The 20,816-nt window shown below is 34.7% G+C and overlaps 1 protein-coding gene across 1 annotated transcript in view; it reads right to left on the reverse strand.

The window, feature by feature from the left end:
* Positions 1 to 14,489, reverse strand: part of LOC6651862 — a 167,669-nt gene extending 153,180 nt beyond the window's left edge. Inside the window, exon 1 of the mRNA XM_023180904.2 lies at positions 14,286 to 14,489. The gene's annotated coding sequence lies outside the window, so the exon portion shown is untranslated. The remainder of the gene's footprint in view (positions 1 to 14,285) is intronic.
* Between the last annotated feature and the right edge of the window lie 6,327 nt (positions 14,490 to 20,816).

The following is a 20,816-nucleotide window of genomic DNA, read 5'->3' on the forward strand; positions in this document are numbered from 1 at the left end:
TATTCATTGTTATGGACGGCCAAAAGTCACTTCAAATGCGAGCAAACTCGCACAACGCACACAACCCGCAGACATTTCAAAGGAAATCCGAAAAGTAAAGGAAACAATTTACTTAATAAACCTACCGCTTTGTGCGTAGAATGGAGATGGCCGGAAGACCAAAAAGAACAGCAGCTAAAGAGAAAAAAAACAGAGAAGAAACCCGATGAGCAAAAAAATACCTTTTGCAAAATTATAAACAGCAGTTCAAGCGACCCAAACCCGTTGGCAAACAACAAAATTGTTGTTGGTGCTGCTCCTGCTGCTGCTGCTGGTGATGCCAACGAACCTCCATAAATTATAAATATTACGCAAAAAGGGCATCTCTGAACTGGAACACTACAAACTAAATAACCAATGGACGTGAAAAGGGCTTCCGTGGATTGCCTAAAAGGATTTCAGATGGTCACATGGCATAATAACATCTACATATATAGGGTAAGAGACCGGAGCAAATAGATTTGTATTGCCAATGAATTTGGCTTGGGGGTTTGCTAAAAATAAAAATAATATTTACTATATGCTGCAAAACATTGCGAATTGTTAAGGGTCTTCAATGGAATTCGTAACTTGTTCAAAGCTTAAAGGGCTTTAACATCTTCTTTACGAAAAGGAATTCACTTAAAGCACAAGCAAAATGCCTTGGCAACTGCCAATGTGACGTATCCTTGACGTTAATAAGGATGCCAGGGAAATAATGATGACCATGCTGCATTGTTTGGCCTGAATTTATAAATATATCGCACATTTATTTTTCAGTTTGATATGGTTTTAGTTAGGAATGCAGATATTTGAGAATTGAAAAACTTACAAGTGAAAGTTTTGAGTATTAAGAAAATTGGAAGCCTCATAAGATAAATACTCTCCAGAATGCGGAGACCTTTTCAGGGGTTGACTAGAGATTGATGGCCAACATTTCCTGGGATTCACAACATATCGACTACTCAGAGAAGAACGAAATGAACAGAGGGCTCTATCATGTCGAACTAATCACCCGAATTTCACGTTAAAGTTAAGAAATGGGTCAAAAGTATCGTTCTAAGAAGGGACATTGTTAGGAAATGAATTCGGCCCTTTTTTCTAATGCTGTTCCTATTGTCAAGCAACTCAAAATTCGGATTAAGGAGTATATTCCTATAGTCAAATTTTTTATTCATTATTGAATCAGAGAACGGAAAGCTTTTTTATTTATTATAGGTAAGCTAAAACTAAACTAAACTTGTATAATTTAAAACAAATATTTACTTAGGGCTATAAAGACTATACATTTTCCCTTTCATTAACTGAATTTCTGTGTCCCACAGCCAAAGTAGAGTGAGCAGTGGCTCACCTACCCCAGATGAACCTGAAAACCCATGACACAGCCCATAAATTGGACTTATCTGACGAAGCTAATTGAATTATCGCCCAAAGGCCGTAAAACTAATAATATATACATATATAAGTAACAAAAAAAGAAAAAAGGCGACATAAAAAATGCAAAGCACATATTAAATTGTTTACCTTTGGTTTTGGCTCTGGTCGTCCGAGAGCAGGACAAATAAATAAAATGTTTTTTTATTACGCCCCGATAATACTCATATGTGTGTGTGTGTGCGTTAGCATTTTGTGTGTGAGTGTGTTTGTGTCGTTCTTTTTTTATGCAAAACTCTCGTGCACAAAACATTAAACTTTAATGTTTGGGAAGAGGAGGTTCAAAAATTCGTATACAGAGCCCAGTTTTGTGCACAGGCATAAAAATCATTTAAATGTTTGTTTTCCGTTTGTTCCGCTCACTCGATAGTCGTTCTCCCCCGAACGTTTGTGTGTTTGGTATGAATATTAATAATCATTATAGGCATAAATATAAACATAATACGAATAAAGAGGCGTTGCCTCCTACTCGAAAGACAAAATCAGAAGCATCAACTGGGGAACATTTTGTTGCTGATGCTTTACTGTTTTTTTTTTTCATTCTTCTCTCTTGGTATTTAGAATTATGCATCACTCTTTGGTCATGTTGATACTCTGCAACCATTGAGTAAAGAAGATAAACTCAGATATTTCAAATTTTCTGATAATGGTGATCAGTCGAGAGTCTTAGTATATCCTTCCAACTGCGTGTAGGGCATTTAAAAGTCTTTACCAAATCTAACCACCTCTTTGTGGGTTTCACATAGTTCATAGTAGAATTTTCACATTGACTTTCTTTACTCTGTGCCTTACACCCTTTTCACCTTCGGCCTCAAGTCGCAAAGTTCATTAAGCTATTCAAGGACAAATGCTCTGAGGCGGCTTATGCAAAGCATTGGCGAGGCTATAAAGCAAATTAATGGCCAGCTTCCAGCGAATTTTGACGTGGCCATTAACAGAGGACAAGAGGCAACAACAAACAGTCATAAAGCACAAAAAAAGAGTTGGCATTTTGTTTAATCCAAGAGATTTAACAACTGTATCTAAAAGCATGGAAAATGCTGATAAATTCTTTGAGGTTGTCAGTGGCAAAATAAAAATTTATAAACAAAAAGGGGATAAATATAAAAAATGCTTTTGATTTAAGAAATTACTTAAGAAACTGTGGAAAATATAATAAAATTTCTGTTATTACCCTCTTTGAAACTAAAAATCAAAGTAAACTTTTCTGTAAGAAACTGTATAAACAGGAAAATGATATTTACATTTTTAGAAAACCTTGAGTTCTATTAAAAAAAAAATACAATTTTCCTAACTTGTCATTAGCCATTTGAAGCCTTGACAAAAATAAATACGGATCTTTTCTTTTTCCTAAAGTTTATGTTTTTGTTTATCTGGCAACCTATATTGTTAGATTTTCAATGACAATAGCGAAATGTGCATTAAAAGTAAATCAGTGCCATAAAAGATAAGAAAAAAAAAACAAAGAATTGTACAATTACGAGGGCAAAACTAAAGCATAGCTAAAATTTAAAGAATGCCCTACGCCTACTTGCTCTGTGTGGAATACTTAGGACAAGCTGTCAAACATTTTCGCCGTCTCATGACGATTAGAGACTCCGAACCTCAACCGCAATTGTTGTAACGTTTATTGTTTTGCCATACTTTCTTTTTCCCAAAAGAAGCAGGGAAACAAAAAGAAAAAACAATGCTAATGCTGGGAATGAGTCCTACCTATTGATATGCTGACAATGTGTGCGCTGATTTTTTCCGGCAGTTTCCAGAAAAATATAAGGCAAAACTGTAATAGCAACACGCACATTGAGGCCTGATGGGGGCGGCATAAGCTGGCGCCCGGGGGGGTTGGCTTTGGGGTGTTCTTTTGTGCGTCAGCTAAAGTCAAGTACATGCCAGACATACCAAATAACTTCACTTATTTTTTATATGCCCGAGAGTGTGGTGCATACTTTTTTTTGGGGGGGTCCAGAAGACATCATTGGCAAACTCCTCGCAACATTTGGTACGGCCTTTTTGTGTCAAATGGAGTAAACGCAAAGCAATCAGCGATGAGGCATCAATAATTCGAAGCGCGTTTCCTTCTTCCTTTTGTCTACTTTGAGGCGCCTATTCAAGGCGACTGGCCATATTAAAACTAAAAATTTTTCCAATTCCGGGGTTTGGTCTTGGTTTTGTGGTCTTCTCTTTTCCAGCTGAATTTTTGTTTGTGGCCCAGAGTTTGGTCTTCTCTTGTGTTTACTGATTTATGGCGCCACTTGCAGATGACAAACTCCGCAAAGTATGCTATATTTATTTCCTTCATGCTCCAAGCAGTATATACCATCGATACAGACAAATGTCTGTGCCTCATTTGGCTGGACCTTTTTTATGTTTCTCTTCTTTTCATGGTCACGTTTTTATCTTTTGTTTAACAGCGACTTTTAGAATTATATTGCTTTCATATGAATAGTTAATTTTAATGTATTTAATATAAATGAAACTGTCTTCGATTAATATCCATTTACTTTTCTTAAGGGCATAAGGAGTAGAGATCGAAAACTCTTTTCTTTCTTGTGTACTTTTTGGTTTAAAAGATTTTTATGCAATTTCATTAAAGAGCTTAGAAGATTTTGATTTCTTATCGAACTCATGTAATGAAAGGAGACGCTAGTCCTTGTACTTTATGGTTATTTATGTTTTGTTTTGCTTACTTGCTGATCGATTGACAGCTAAGACATTATCACATTGTGGACAGCATTTGCTTTCGCTTTTTTATTTGTGCCATAATTTATTGTCTACTTTTAGGAGTCTTTAGCGAAAAATTTGATTTACTGACCAAGATATTTGTTCTGGCGTGTGCTGTGTGATACCGTACTTAAAAGAACGAGAAATTCTATGCATACATGTGTATAAGACTATCGCTAAGCCGGATACAAACATACAAGACAAGCAAACGCGCAAAAAGAAGGAAGAAACAAAAAGCTTGTTTACATTTGAGTTCACAAAATCCCCTCCAGTTCGACACTTCCTCTCCCTCTGTCAATTGGGGCGGGGAAAAGAGATGAAATATTTCCCACAAAGACCAAAGGAAATACAATCATGAGAGGGCTGCCAGGAGGCGCATTGAGATGAATTCGCGTTTCTAGTGGCATACTTTTTGGAGCATCTTTTAGCACGTCTTTGTTAAGTCTTTTGATTTGACTGTATGCGCACACACACACACACAGACAATCCCAAATGACAATGGAAGTCACTGAAATTGAAGTTGCAATTGTTGTTGTTGTTGTTGTTATTGTTGGTTGCAACGACAATCTTAGAGCAGAAAACTTGTAGAACCTGAGAAAACTTTGTCAACTTCTCTCTCTCAAAACTGGCAACTAGCAATTGGCGCTGTAACTGGAGTTTTAGAGTTTACAAGTTTTGAGCCAAGTGCCCTGTCATAGCCAGTGAAGAGCCCAATGCTTTTCCAACAGCTTTTGCCAGTCCTGTCATATTTGTTGTGCATACTTTTGCTTAACTTTTGTCTTGCCCCCAAAACTTTTTGACTGCAACAACTCATCTTCAACACCGAAAATAGCAAAATGCCAAAAATGGTCAAAACCAAACCACTTCAAATGAAATTAAGTGCGTAATATAAAAAAGTGAACAATTGCAAAGTGTGCAACATTGGTAAAACCAAAACTGAACAAGTTAAGAGCAAAGATACAGATTTACTTTTCTTGCTGTACAAAAAAAAGAACAGGAAACACTTTAACTAAAACTCAGCTGAGTCTCTAGAGCTTTGTACTGGCATCTTCGAAAAACCCTAACCCAAGAAACCTTCGTTGGAGTATTCAAAAAATGGTATACTGACTAGAGTCCTGCACGAATACACTCATTTGCCTCAGTCTTTCAAATACTTACAAATTTTCCTATATTTGGTTTGATAATATTGCTTCGGAACGAATGAAACGAGATGAAAAGTCTCGAAGTTTTGTGTTTCGTAGTTCCTGAATGTATCAAGCCGAACAAACAAAAACAAAATCAAAGCAAGCCGAAACAAATAAGAAAGACTACAAACGAATCAAATGAATACGGTACTTCTTTCAAGTTACTTGGTACTTCCAAGTACTCGTGAGTATGAAATGTCAATAATTTTCGAATGCCAATTTAATTTCGGTTCTGTTTTAATCTCACTGGAGTAGTTGCAAAGTGTGTATCTTTTTTTTGTGCGTACAAAAATGAACAGCAAAGAAAATCTGCAAAATAATTGAAATAATGTAAGTATGCTTAAATTAAGTTTATGATTGTTGATATTTATGTGTAAAACTAACTAACTGTGCTGTCCTTTTTTAGTATCAATTTGTAAAAGATTGTATGTATGTATATATGTACATATTAAGAGTACTTTTAAAATGAGTTTAATATTCATCTATGTATGTACATATCCAAATGTATAAGTACACCATACATATACATATCTTTTTAAATTAGCATGGAATTTCGGAAAGTTCAGGAGTAATCGAGCATTTTGGATCGATTAAGACCAAACTGCTGACAGGAGAATATAAATTTAAGAAAAAGAGAGGACGGAGTGAAGTCTGGAATACATTTGGTCTGGTCATGGATGAGAATGAAGAAATAGTCTCAGATTATTCATATCTTCACAAAAAATGTTTGAAAATGTGTTAATAGTTATTGTTAAGATATCATTGTTAAATTTATAATAAAATCATGTTTTTATTTTTATTAAATACTGTAAATATTTTTATAAAATGAATTTATTTTCAGATGTATCATATTATATACATTGAGTCTGCTGTCAGGTACTTGCTTCACAATTCGGTATACCGAGAACGAGCAAGACATTTGATTTTCGGTATTTGCTTCTCGATATGCTCGGATTTGCTGTACCAGATTTTTCGGTATGCCCTGCTCGTTTAAACTCATTCGTTCGTTTGAGATGCTTGATATAGTCGATTTACAAATACGAGTAAGTGTGAAAACGAGTTCCGAAAGTGTAGAGGGATTTCGTTTTGCGTTTCGAATGTACTCGTGCAGGTCTCTAATACCGACTATCTATCTCCTAGCAAAACGTTGTTAAATTACTTTTAACTTTAATAAATGAATTTTGTATAAACTGTCTCAAGTTGAAAGTCGTAGTTAATTCCTTTGATATCATATATGATTCAGCATTTGCCTGAGTCGAGTGAAATATAAGCCCTCACTCTACACACTTCTGAAAAACATACTGGCTCATCTGATTTTAATTAGGCAAATACATTTTCAATGGCTTTGCATATCTAGTTACTACTCGGCTTCGGTTGCCATAGATATCAAAAATATTCCATATATGTATGTACCGACATGTGCCGACATTTGATGGCACAAAGTTATGTGTGATGATGCGATGAAAGGTTGAATTGAATTAAAATGCAAATTAAAACCCAACTGCTTTGGCTAAGATAAAGGTAAAAGTGAATTTTGTTTTTGTATATTTATCTGGCAACCCACTAAGCAGGTCAAGGTCCTAAATCAGAATGAGGCATAATTGTGTGAAAAAATATAAAGGGAAAAAACCCATTTACCATGACAATTGATAAATACTCGTACAGAAATTTTGTAAAAATAAATTTCAATTTTCGCAATGTAAAGTAAATCTAGAGCTTATGAGTTTGTTGTGTATTTGGTTTTTGGTAAATTTCGATTTAATTAAAATTTATGCATGTTTCTGGTGGCATCATAGATTACAATTGCTTTGTAAATTTTTGGGCCACAATCAATGTATAAACTGCAAAATATATAATTGGATGTGTGTGTGTGTGTGTTGCACAATGTTTGTCTTTTAGACGGAAAAAGTAAAGGCAAAGCCAATGGCTAACATAAATTGCCAGCCGCAAATCCTTGACAAATCTGCTGCATTGGCTTTGGCTTTGGGCTTGGCTTCGGCTTCGGCTGCTGCTGCGTCCTTTTGAGATAAATCTTTATTGCCTCATTTTGCTTAAAGTTGATTTCATTTTATTTTATTTTGCTGCTGCTTCTGTTTCGTTTGCTTTTTTGTTTCCTTTTTGTTTTTGTCCTATTTTGCCACCCATCTTTCGGCTCATGTTTCTTACATTTTTGTTAGCAAACTAACTGTATGCCGAGTTGGGCCAAAACAAAAGACAAAAGGCTGACAGATAACGTCGTTTCTAAGGCAAAAGCCCGCATTGAGTATAACAACAGCAACAACAACAACTAAAAGTACAAAACGACAAAACTTTGCAGCAATGAATGACAAATAAAAACGTAAAACATTTCAAACGAACCAACAAAAAAAAAAGAAAACGACATAGCCAACCAAAAGAGGCAAAAGAAAAATTCAAATACAAGAATTGGCAAAACTTTCGCCACTTGGCCATTTGGCCAGAATTTCGTTTGACTTTAATTTTTTGTCTGCGGGTCCTCCCCGTCTCAAGTTAATAATTAATTTCATTCTCATAGACACAAAACTATATTTAAAGTTGTCTATTGTTTGGTCCTTTTTATCTTGGCCCTTTATGGCCTTCTCGGTGATTGCTTTTTGCCCAAATGTCTGTTTGTTCATATTATTGAGCGGGTGCTAAATTGTAATTGATGACAGTTGGGCGACAAACTGCGAGGGAACAAAATGTCTGGGTAATAGTGTATGAAAATGATTCTTTAGCCATTTAGAAAAGGTTAAAAGACATTAAGCAAAGTCCCATAAAGAATCTAGCAAGTTCCCCAAAAAGAAAATCTAACAATAACATTTTATGGCGATGCGTTCTGTTTTTATTTATTTTCAATAACAATACTTTGAGTATATATTTCTATAAAGTTTTCACCTATTCTTTGCAGGATAACATAAATAAAAAGATTTTCTGACCTAAAAATAGCCGAAATGACATCCGTAACATTATCCACAAATGTTTTTCAATTAAAATATGCCTAGGTTTCAGAATTGTTTCTGTTTTTTCCTATAGAATTCGCAAAACTTTTTCAAACTAAAAGTCACAGTAAATGTATCATGAACTTGTAGATTACCAACAATTATTATTTTGATGAATATAGATTTCAGTCGGTTTCGATTTTAACAATATTTGACATTACATATGTTTTTCTGCAGTATTCTCTTCCTAAGATAAGAACAGAGATTTTAATTTCCCAATTTAAATGTTCCTCAATTATTACAATCAATATCAGGCGATGTTATTTCCATAAATTTCAATTAACTTTTTAAAAACCTCTTTGAATTAAGCATTAGTTTTCCATTTAAACTTGTTAAAAATTTGTGTAAGAAGATTAAAAAAAAGATATTTTACTTGTTTTGGACAAAACTACTAAAAATAAACAGTATAAATTAAGACTTACTAATCAAGTAGCTTTTGACTTGTCTAGTATTAGTATTTGTTTTAAGTAATGCTTACTTTGGTATTGTTAATTTATTTTCCAATTTAAGCAATGGTATAAACAAACAAAAGGGATGATATGTTTTTTGTTATTGTTTTTCTTTTCTTCTAACCACAAAAGTCTCATTCATTTATTTCCAAGTTCCCAGAACTCAGTTTGTCCTGCTCCTCCATAGCTATTGCTGGTAGAGGAACTCTTGATGCTGATGCTTCATGTTGAATGCTGGCCAACCTGGCAACCCATTCGGGTAGAAAACTCCATAAATTTCGTGTATAAATAAACCAGCCATAAAAAGTTGTTCTTGCTACTTACGTTAAGCATACGCGATGTATGTTGGCCGTTGGTTTGGTCTCTCTCCCTATCTTCCTCTCTCTCTCTCTCGCTCTATATGAAATTGCTGTTACGTATACGCGCCGTGGACAGCTTTCCGTTTGCTTTTCCGCTACCAAAAAAACACAATCTCGTGCTTTTGCTCTGTTTCTGTTTCACCGTTGGCGAAATTTAAATACAACCGGCTGAAATTATGAAGTACCCGGACACTGGAAAAAGTCACACACATGCGCGCACACACACACAAACAAAACGAATGAATACACTCACAAAGCCCGGAACTTTGTGTTTGCTTAAACAGCAGCTGCTGCTGCTGCCGTTGCTTTGTTTTTTGGACTTTCTCAAAATGTGTATGTACAAATTGTTCTCACAATTTTACTTTTCTTTTTGGGTTTTTGTTTCTTTTTGTTTGCTTTAAATTGCTCATATACTTTTCATCTACACATGTGTGTGTGTGCAAGGGTATTTACGTATGAATGTAAATTTCGTGCGAATTAATATTTCCCTTTCACCCGCACATTGTTTCACATGTAATTTTTTAGTTACATTGTACGCTTTTTAAGTGAGTTTTAATAGCAACTGCTGCGGGTCCGGTGATCTGTAAACAGAAATAGAAACCCAGAAAAAAAAGCAGTTACAATTTCAACTTTTTCGTTTAGTAAATATTTGGCTTTAGTAGCCACCAAAACCCACTGAAAGTTGGACCACAGCAAAATGTGTTTGGTAAACAAACAAATCGATGGAAAGCCATTGCTCTTTGCCTTAAATAAATAGATAAATACAAAAAAGGAAATACATCGATAGACAATTTAAAAAGTTGTTTGCCTGCTGCAACCAAGTTGAAAGTAAACTGGGTTAAGCCTTACCCCATTCTCTAAAAAGTTTGCTAAAAATACCCTAATCCAACATGTTATTTGTTTCATGGCCATGATGAATGCGAGTGTGAGTGTGTCAAAGAGCAATGTCAAGTTAAAGTTATTACATTGCCATAAATATACAAGAAATTGATTTACCATTCAAATGCATGGAATACAAATCATTTTGTATATCAAGCTACATGGCAATTGAATTTCATTTTGAGCTGCATTTAGCTTGTATTCATCTCAATTCAATGCAACTCGATTGAGTGCAATCAAATCAATACCGAATATCAACATTGAATTAAATCACAATTGAATTGCATCAGATCCAGTTATATGTATATGTGTATATATGTCTACATGTGTGAATTATATTCAAGCAAATGTTCTTGACTGTTTTGATATTGATATCTACCAAATATAAGAGCAAAAGCTTGTGGATTAAAGTGGCATAATTGGTGATAATTTAAAAACTTTGGAATGTCATTAGTCAGTCTATAATTAGGCGGGGTAAGAAAAAACGGGAATTAAAGATTTTAATTTGTATAACATTATAACAAAAAGCTTCAAAATTAGTAAAAGAATCTAGTGAATGCAAAAATTTATAAATTGACTGGTATCTAGTTCTAGTAGTTCTACTTCTAGCCAATAGGTTGTTAGAAAATTTATTGGATTATTCACCTAAAACTGGCATATCTTTTTTTTTTTTAATTCTGAAGACATTTGAATTTGATTGACCAATAAAAAAAAACAATTCTATGTTTTTGGGCTGGATTTTAGAACTTTAATTTAAATAAGACTTATGATAAAAAACAATTTATTTATTAAGCTGATATTTATTTACGTACATAAGCCAAATCGATTATTTTGACTTACTTCTACATTTAAGCCATTTGGGCAGATTTAATGCTGACTGTTTAATACAAATAAAACTCTCTTTTCAGCAGCAGAAATATTATCCTTTTCACACATGATGTTCGTTGCTATGGCAAAAATGAAATGATTTCAACTGTTACTAAGGATACCCCCCCCCCCATCCTAGATTCCTACATTCCTAAATTTTAACCCGAAGCTAAACAAACAAATTTGTCGTTTCTTTTAATTTGTCTTTTATTTCCAAAGAAATTTGCACCATCCATTCCCCCATTAGAAATCCAATTAATTATAAGACGAGGTTATGTTACCTTTTACCCATTACTCCTTCATTGAAATATCTTTGAACTTCTTATGTAACAAAAGATAGTAAATGAAAGTGCATAATATTTTATAATTGCATAATTGCATAAGCCCAATACATAGTTTAAACCCATCAGCACAATAATTAATAAAAATTACATTGAAAAACAAACTATGTAAATAATTTTTGAGCTGTCAAAGTCGACATTGTTTAAATGAAACAGAAAAAATAACAAATATGCAAAGACTTTTTTTCATATTTGTAGCAATTTAAAGAATTATTTACGTAAATTTTACATTTCACATTGTTAATTCAATTGGAGAGATAAAATGTTTCAAAATATTTATACAAATGAATGAATACAAACTTGGTTTAGTCAATTAGAGCTTAATAAAGATTTGTGCTAAAAGAGGGCCCAAGGTGATATATAAGTACACAATATACATACATATACATATGTATATACATATATCATATTTGTTTGCTTATATTATTTACAAATACACATACACTCTTCAAGCCTCAATCAGGCCAGTAAAAAATATTGTAAAAAAAAGGAAAGAAATATAACAACATACAGTAGAATTTTTGTGAAAACTGTCTGAAAAATGCTCACATATATTTTTCAATGGTAAACCGATATGTTGCTGCGCCTGACAGCATGCAATAAAAAAAACGACACGCATACAAACACAAACAGCTACAAACACACACACACAGAAAGCGAGTGAGTGGAGGCATAAAGAGAAATGGCAAAGGAATGGAAATAGGGCACAAAAAACGTAAAAGAAGGAGGCCTGAAGGAGGATCTGAAAACGCAGCAGCAGCCGCCGCCGCACGCACTGAAAGCCAGAAGAGAGCGGGCTAAATGGTAAACCGCTGATGTGCAAACAATAAAGTTCAAGGATATTACAAACACACTCATGCAAACACACACACACACACACACACATAGACGCGTTCGAGTTCGAGCACATGTGTGTCTAATAGAATTTGTTGCATACTTTGTGGTGGCACATGGGTCAAGTTGCCTAGCGCTATGTGTTGACTTTGGCCTATTCCACCCCACTCCGTCTACAACACAGCCCAGTTGGGTCTCTTTTACTGTTTACTGTCAGTCTGTTTGTTGGGTTTTAATTATGCTAATGCAAAGAACAAGCAAGATCACACACCTACACACACACACACACACACCCACATACACAGGCAGTAAAAATGCAGGTGTTATGCTTTTCTTTGCAAAAAGGCAAAGAAAAGGCAAAAGTTCTTTGACTTTTCTGTTTGCGGTTTCCTCTTTTTCGAGTGTAGGTCAAGTTTAAAAACAATGAATGGTACCTCAAACCCTTCACATTTGTTTAGTAAATTAATTGGTGAGCTTTTGCCCTTTTCCCTTTCCCATGCTCATTACTTGGCACTTCTGGTACTCTCTCTCTCTCTTTCCATCTATAACATTACAAAAGTCACTTGCATGTTGCTGTTGGTTTTAATTAAAAATTCAAATTCTCTCTGGCTTATAAGTAGTTTTGTTTTCTCGACTTTCTCTCTTTTCCCCACTTATTCTTTCCTTGTGTGTGTGTGTGTGGGTGTTGTGGTATTTAATTACTTATACTTGCAAGTAATTTTAGTAGGGGTAACTTCTGCTGCTGCTCTCGTTGTTACAGTAAATGGGTGTATTTGATAATTGAAAAAGCACACAATTCTAATTAGTTGTGGATTAATGGCTGATTGTGAAAGCACAGAAGAGAATAGAAAGAGGTAGAGCACGTCTTAGTAGTTATTCCCTAGCTGTTCATAAAAACTATAAGTGAAACAAAGGAAAACATTTGGAAAATTCTAGACTTGAAAACCATAATGAAACATAATGGAACGCACCGTAGTGTTAAATTAATGGACTGGAGCTTACTTTTGTAATTAAAATGACTAATGATTGCTGTGACAATTTAAGTTTATTAATATATAATTTATTCTTCTCACAAAATGTTCATAAACATCTTTTTGCCAGCAGGCTTGCCATATACATGAGACGGTCACTTAATTACTGAATAAATTAATTTTATTTCCTAAAGTATATAAACAGGATTCTCCCTGTTGGTGATTTAAATAAAATAGTAACCATAGCAGACCAAATGCCGCTCTATTTAAGTAAAGTTAATAACAAAGTTACCCCTTAAAGTATGCATAGACAATCAACAACATATGTTTTCTTCTTATTTTTTCTATAAAATATATTTGGACCTAAGCATTATTTATAACAAATGTTTGCAAAAGAATGCTGCATACAATTTTTCCATTTATCACTTCACTATTCCAATATTAAAATTCATTATAGTTTAAGCAAAATGAATCAAAATTGTTTTCGAAATTTTCTATGCTTTGCTCTTAGATTCGAGTTTGCAACATAAATTTGCTGTAATAAATTCTAAAAATAATCAAAAGCTTCTAATTAACCACAGAATTTAACATTCTAATATCTTAATTAGCCTAAAACTACGCTTTGATTCATTATAAATGCCTATATAAAATCTAAAACCACAAAAGTTTAGGGAAATGGAGCAAAAAGGATCTTTTGGGGAGGGACGAGAAACACGTGCCCAAATTTAGAATTCTTTATTTCTTTATTGAGCTTCTAAAAATTCAATTAATACGTAATGAAGGTTTAATTTTTCTTCTCTATTCTCGGGCTTATATTTGATTTCATTTAAAGAAAACAAGTGAATTTTTGTTGCAAATATGGAATTAATTATTTAAAAGCCATCAAGAGAGAATGTGTATATTTCTTGAAACTTTAAATCGGCTTAAATATTGTTTATATGCCGACATGCATATGTCTCAAAATTAAATTCATTTCACAGACAGATTAAAATCTGTCAAGGCCAAACAACATTTGTATTTTAGCATTGACGAGGACAGCTGCTGGCAAATGCTTTTAGCCAAATAAAGTCGTTAAGTTATTCTTTTTGTTTTTCAGTCATTGATAGGTGGCTTAAGAGCTCGAGGCTCTGGCCACCACAAATCAGAGTGTCACCATTTAAACTAACGAACCAGAAGTAAATTGAAAACGAAACAAAAAGTCTAAGTAGAAATTTGCATTTTCGACTCACCTAATACGGGCTTGAGTTAGGTCAGAGTCACATTAAATTATCGCCAGATAAGCGAGCACACACGGACACACACTCACAAAATTACGGAACGAATGTCACACAGGTTTTTTCCCCGTTCTTTTTTTTATGCTTTTTTCTATCAATTTGGTGGGCACACCCCCACACACGCACACACAAACACTCACACACTCACGTAGAGTGTAGTGTAGATATAGGACACAGTGACAAAACTATTTGCATATGTAATTTTTGGTTGCCTACTTTTTAGGGCTTTTGGGGCATTCTTTGTGTTAATTGGAAAATCTCATGGAAATTTCGTCACAATTTCGACAAAATACATGTCTATGAGCGAATTGAGTTAACTGTTATACGAGAACCGAACGAGAACCGCACGCATAGACAGACACGAAAGAACTGAACTGTAGCAGTAAGACCAGGCTAGAACCTCAACGGAAAAGAAAGCGCAACAGCATCACCAACACGAAGACCAAAGTCTGAGTTGTTTATCCTGACGAGCCGAAGGCCGGCAAACGGTTCATGCCGAGCATAACTTCGGCTTATTTTGTGGATGCTGCATACACTAGCAGCTCTCTTTTACTCTCGCTCTCTCTCGCTTGCAGATTCAGCCCCTTGTGGAACATGGGCCACAGCCATACATTGGCAGTTGGCGGTTATTCGTTCAGTAGGTCAGTATCCTGCCTCCTCTTCAAAGGAGAAACACAAATGGCATCACACATATGTGCCGCATATTTGTGTTACCGGTTTTGTGGATTACTTTTTGATTCGATTTTTTGACCATTTGCTTCACTTTGGCTTTGGGCTTTGGTTTTTTGGGTTTGGGCTTTGACTTTGGCTGCATTCTGTATGCATTCTGCACTGTGTTTTGTGGTCACTGCTTCACTTCACTTCACTTAACTTCACTTCATTCTTGCAAAGCCGATCAGAAATCCATGCCAATTAAATTAAATAACAAATCAATAGTATCAACCCACATAAATATATACACAATATATACTATTCTGTACATAAGAGCAATCCACTCAATGCAATGAAAATCATTCGACCAATAAAATTCTATCGTTTGTCTGTGGCGCGGCAAATGCGATGAATGCACAGCATGGGCACTTGAGCGGGGCTGGACCCTCAAGACGGGGTATTCGGGGCAGGTGTGAATACGAGCGAATTTTGCTGTGTAGGCATTCCCCATATGAATTTCTCCTGTTCGCCGTTATGCGATGTGTTGCCTCAAGCGGAATAAAGACATCATAATCATGATGATAAGAAATATTTTTTGTTTGCATTTTCTCTTTTTTTTTTGTGGTTTTACTTTTATCTTGGATTTTGGTTCATTGAATCAAACCAAAAAAATCCGCCCCTGAGAGCGGCCCTTTATGCCTCTGATGACATCAAGATGTTCAAATTGATTTATGGGGACAAATGATTATACCAAATTCTTTTATTGATATTAATCTGGAGAATAAATCCATCAACAATTAGACGTAAATGTATTGAAGATTCCAGAGACTTTAAAAGACGAAATTACTTTTTTCAAAATATAATCTTAGTTTAATAACAAAATCGCAATGAATTGTGAATAACTTACTGGTAAAAATTTAATTCTCCACAGCAGACGAAGGACAACTGAACAGTTGACAAGAGCGAATCTTGAGAAACGGGCTGACATAGTAATTTAAATCTAAGGATAAAAAGTGGATGATTTTGGATAAGACTATTTTTGTATTATCAAAACCTCATTCATTCTTTGAAATATTGATTCAATCAATCATAACGTATACGCAGGGTGTGACCAAAAAAAAGAGAAAATGGGATTCAGATTCATTTTATCATTTTGAATATGCTTCAAATGCAAATCAGTTTTATTCGTCCAAATAATTCTGAAATTGGAAATTTTAAAATTTATGTGCTCTGATCATAGGCAAATGATTTGAGCAATTAAGTGGTCAAATTCATTAAAAAACAGAGCAAAAATCAACAAGAACAAGACTGATTGAGATATTTTAGTTGCGTAAACTGTTTTATTAAGAAAGCTCTGGTGAAAATAGATTTTAAAAATCTTGTTGCCTTTTATTTATTGTCTGCTAGGACAGGCTATCATCGTCACATCCCATATGTGTGTGTATAGGTATAAAACAAAAACAAATAAAAATGGCCCTTCATAACAAGTCTAGATTATTGACAAACACAATAATTGTGCAATGTTCATATTTTGACTTGACATCCTGCGCCCAAATTTTCCTTTCATGAAAATCTTTTCTGCTACAGTTGTTACAGTTCCAAAACAACAAAAAAAAAACCCAAATTGAAATTGAAATGGTCTACACATGTTTCAGACACACCCATACACACACTCGAAAAGAAAAAAACTAAACTCAAATGCATTCAATTGTGAAATTTCAATGGAAAAATATAATATGATTAGCCAACATGGCTGCGTATACTACGAATACTCTAAAAGGGTGTGGATATATGAGGGAGTGCGGGGGAGAGGGAGTAGACTGGCATAAGAGATGTGGACAAGGGGATAAACAGTTACAAAACATCATAGCCAAGCCGCTTCACTGGCTGTGTAAGACATTTACGAGCGTTTGAATTTGACAGATTTCTTTTATTAGAGCGACAGACAGCACCACTGAAAAAAAAAAAACAAAGAACAAGTCAAAAGCAGTGGCGTCCTTGAAGCTATTTTGTGGGAGAAAAGGATATTGAACAGTATTCCCATTCCCATTTATATGCCCAACGATTTTGAGCCCAATCAAAACTATTAATCGAAGTATTAAGTTAATAATTGCTAAATAAAATAGCCATCAAACTTGTTAGAATAGTTAATGAATAAAAGTAACCCCTTTTCTTGTTACACCCATGTCAAGAATCGCTCAAGTGTATCAAGCCCCAACTGCTAGTGGGCTAAGGATGAGATCTGTGTGAGAGAGAGAGTCGAGAAAAAGTTTAATAAAAAGAACCCACCACACAAAGACAACTCAAAGGCCAAATAAAAGAAAATCGTATAAAGACGTCATAAATTACTCCTCCTCACATGAATGCATTTCGCAACACTGGATATGGAAGCAGCAAAGTCACATTGTGTTTTCAAAGAGTCAAATCCAACTTCATTCCATCCACTTTCATCACACACTCACGATTTCACCCCACACAGCAGTTTCAACACTTTTGCGTATCAATCAACATCATCATTATCAGCGTATGAATGTGTCTTAAGTCTGGGCGCCTAATTAATGAAATAATTAACTTGCAACTTTTATTTTGTGCCTAAGTGCTTTCTTAGCACTTTTCTCACACGTATTCAGGCTTTTCTCTCTTTTCTCCTTTTTTTTTCTGCTAGCACGCAAACAATTAATTACATCAACCGAAAACACAGGAGCCAAAGTAAACAATCTATGCTAAAATGAAGCATACGTCTAGGCGCAAAATCAAGTATCGTAGGTTAAGTGGTAAAGGCGTGGCAACAACTTTGGAATACCCTGCACTATAGCATTCTGTATTAGTTCTAATCGAAGAAGTCACTTTTTTCATTTAAACTCGAAAGTTTTCTCATTATTACGCACAAAGGATTCACCAAATGTAAATTCCCGATTGGACTCTAATGGGTCGATCACTTTCTAAATATCTTAATATTTCTTTAAGTAGAGGGTATTCAAAAGAGATGTACTTTTTGTAAAATTTAATGAACTATATCAAACAAGAGAAATAAGGAAAACTCTTCATAAATAACATGCAACTTTCTTTTTGAAATAAGAAAAAAATTTAGACACCCTTTATAGATGCTTTTTCCTTAAGAATCAACTTTGTGGGTTAATTGTCCTTTTGCATTGTGAGTAAAGCGAAAATACCCTTTCGGTTTCAAGGCCAAACAAACAATACAGAAAAAATCATTGCCAAATAAATCAAGAAATCAAAGAACTTAACTAAGAATCAACATTCGCAAAATGAATTAGGGCCATGTCTGCCCGCGATGCCAACATGCACAAAAACATGTGTAGTCTATTAGACAAGCACACACACACACACACACACACACACACTGATGGCATTGGCATGAGTGATTACCCATCGCTGGCAATGGAGAATCATTAGATACATGGGGCATGGTGGCAAGGATTAGCTTCAACAGCTCTGCCTGAAAAGTTGGACTGGCTCCGAAATTTATTCGTAAAACAATTCGTGGGCACTTTACCAATTAGTCAGAGGCAGTTATCGCAAAACCTAATACAATCATTCAGACTTTTGTTTTTGATTTTTGTGTGGTGAATAGACAAAGTAAATTCTTGGGATCGCAATAAGTGTAGCGTGCAAGTAATAGACTAGGCGAAATTTACCGAAGATAGTTGGAACTAATTCTTCAAGCCCGCAGAGAACACCGTCAATGTCTATGTGGGAGTCGAATGGGCGTAACTACTCCCTCTACACAATTTAAATTAAGGATCCCTACAGAAATTACGTTGATGGGCGAAAAGCCCAAAATGGTAAAAAAAATATACAAATAAAAATTTGGATCGGAATATTCGGTAACCGTAAAACAAAGCTTCATATTAAGACGGAGGCGAATTCTGCAAAGTCGAAGATGGAATTTGACTAGCGCGCTCTGTACCCAACCCTACATTGAACCTTCAATACGGGATGTCAATATGAAAGTCCGTTTTATTCAAATTACCTAAATTTTAAGACCACGTCATCAGGAATAAGAAAAATTTAAGCAGTCAGGGAAAAAATTCGATAGTTAACATGTCATAAACTATATCAAACAATTTATAACTTCATATGTAAAGAATAATGTAAGACAGATTTACCGAAATGGCAACAGTTGGGGAATGCAAGGTAAGCAGATGAAAAGGAAAATGAAAACGAAAAAAAATTATACTGGCTAAGTTTCTCTATGCCTTATTCGGCGCAATTAGTTATACAAAGGTACTTATATTTGAATAAAAGGGATTATAATATATCAATATTATTAATTTCCTTTCATTTATATATATTTGTAATTTTCTTAAAAAAAAAAAAATCAATATATTGTTGGGTTGTACAGTTTATTTTTTTCCACATTTTTTGTTTATTTGCAAGTGACAAATGAAAAGAAAACTCATTGACCTATATTTGTGAACACAGCTGATCGCAATTAGAACAGTTTAAGCGCATGTATGAGGGAATGAAGAGAGCATGAAATTTGTTATGCGTTAATGTAAAAGAGAACGGTGAGCGTGGGTAATCCAGTGGATGAGTGAAAAAAAAGACATACAAGAAACGAAACAGAAACAGTAGTCTCTGTCTGATACTCTTTGCATAGGATTAGCACACACGTAAACAAATTATCATATTGTAACTTACTCAGGTTATGTATATCCAACGGTGGAAAGCTTTCCAACGATGTAGCACCGGTTAAAAAAATGTAGGTTTTGTTTTTGTTTTTTACTCACACATGCACTTTTTTCCTTTTCTTTTTTTTCTCTTTACATATTATCAACATTTTGTTTTTCTTTATTATCAGCGATTTTTAAACTTTTACATTTTCAATTGGGTTTAATTAGAATTACAAGAAAGATGAGAGAGGCAGTCTTCTCGATCATTCCAAGCATCAGCAAGAAATATCACAGTTAGTTTGCTTATGTATGTGTGTGTGCATAAGACGCTCTCTGCATATTGCCAGCCAAATACATGGACGTATCGAGATTCTTGCTAAAAAGAGGTGGAATTTGTTGATTATTTTTTTCCTACCAAAAGTTAAACAAATTTTTTTCTAATTTTCTGTTTTTTTCACACTCGATTTTCTTTCTTTTATAAAAATTTTGTTCGCGCCAATCACCGTCTGCCTGAACGCATGTTAACCGCCGACTACTTGGATCTCCAAAACGGTAGATTTTTGAGGTTGAGAATTGTGGAACGAGGTTTTCCAGCCTCTATCTATGCTCAAGCTCTCTTTGGGTGAATTGGAATGCCTTTAATAAGAAGTAGTTGCCAATTGGAACTGTCAACTAATTTGAATTTTTGACTGATGGCTGCTATCTCGTTTTTTTTTTTTGATATTCGGACATTCAAGTTGGCCATTCAAAGGGAAATTTAATCGATCAGTCGACGTCTTTTTTCTTAGGCTTTTTAAAAGTGGTTAAAGAATAAATTGATTAAGTAGCTGAAGAGAATATGACCAAGTAGAGCCCATCTTATTAAGAGCTACTTCAAAGTGCATGTCTTAAAATTAATAAGCTGAGTGGCTCTCATTTCGGATTTTTTGTGTGGCTATTAGCTGCCGAATGCCGGCGTCAACACTCAAAATATGGAAGTAGCTTACAAAGAATTATATGTATAAGAAAAAAAAAAGAAAAAGAAAAAAAATGTTCACTAAAATCCTTCCTCTTGCATTCTCTTTGAGGCAGTTGCCTGCTATTGCAGGCTCCTCATTGCCAATTAAGTTTAATTGCCCAATCGACCGAGCGACCTACTTCAAAATTGCATACAAAGTGAGCGCAGAGTACTGCAAAAATGCGACGGCATCTGCGTGTG

The sequence above is a fragment of the Drosophila willistoni genome (genome assembly GCF_018902025.1).
Source record: "Drosophila willistoni isolate 14030-0811.24 chromosome 2R unlocalized genomic scaffold, UCI_dwil_1.1 Seg167, whole genome shotgun sequence".
In the NCBI taxonomy this organism is placed as follows: domain Eukaryota; kingdom Metazoa; phylum Arthropoda; class Insecta; order Diptera; family Drosophilidae; genus Drosophila; species Drosophila willistoni.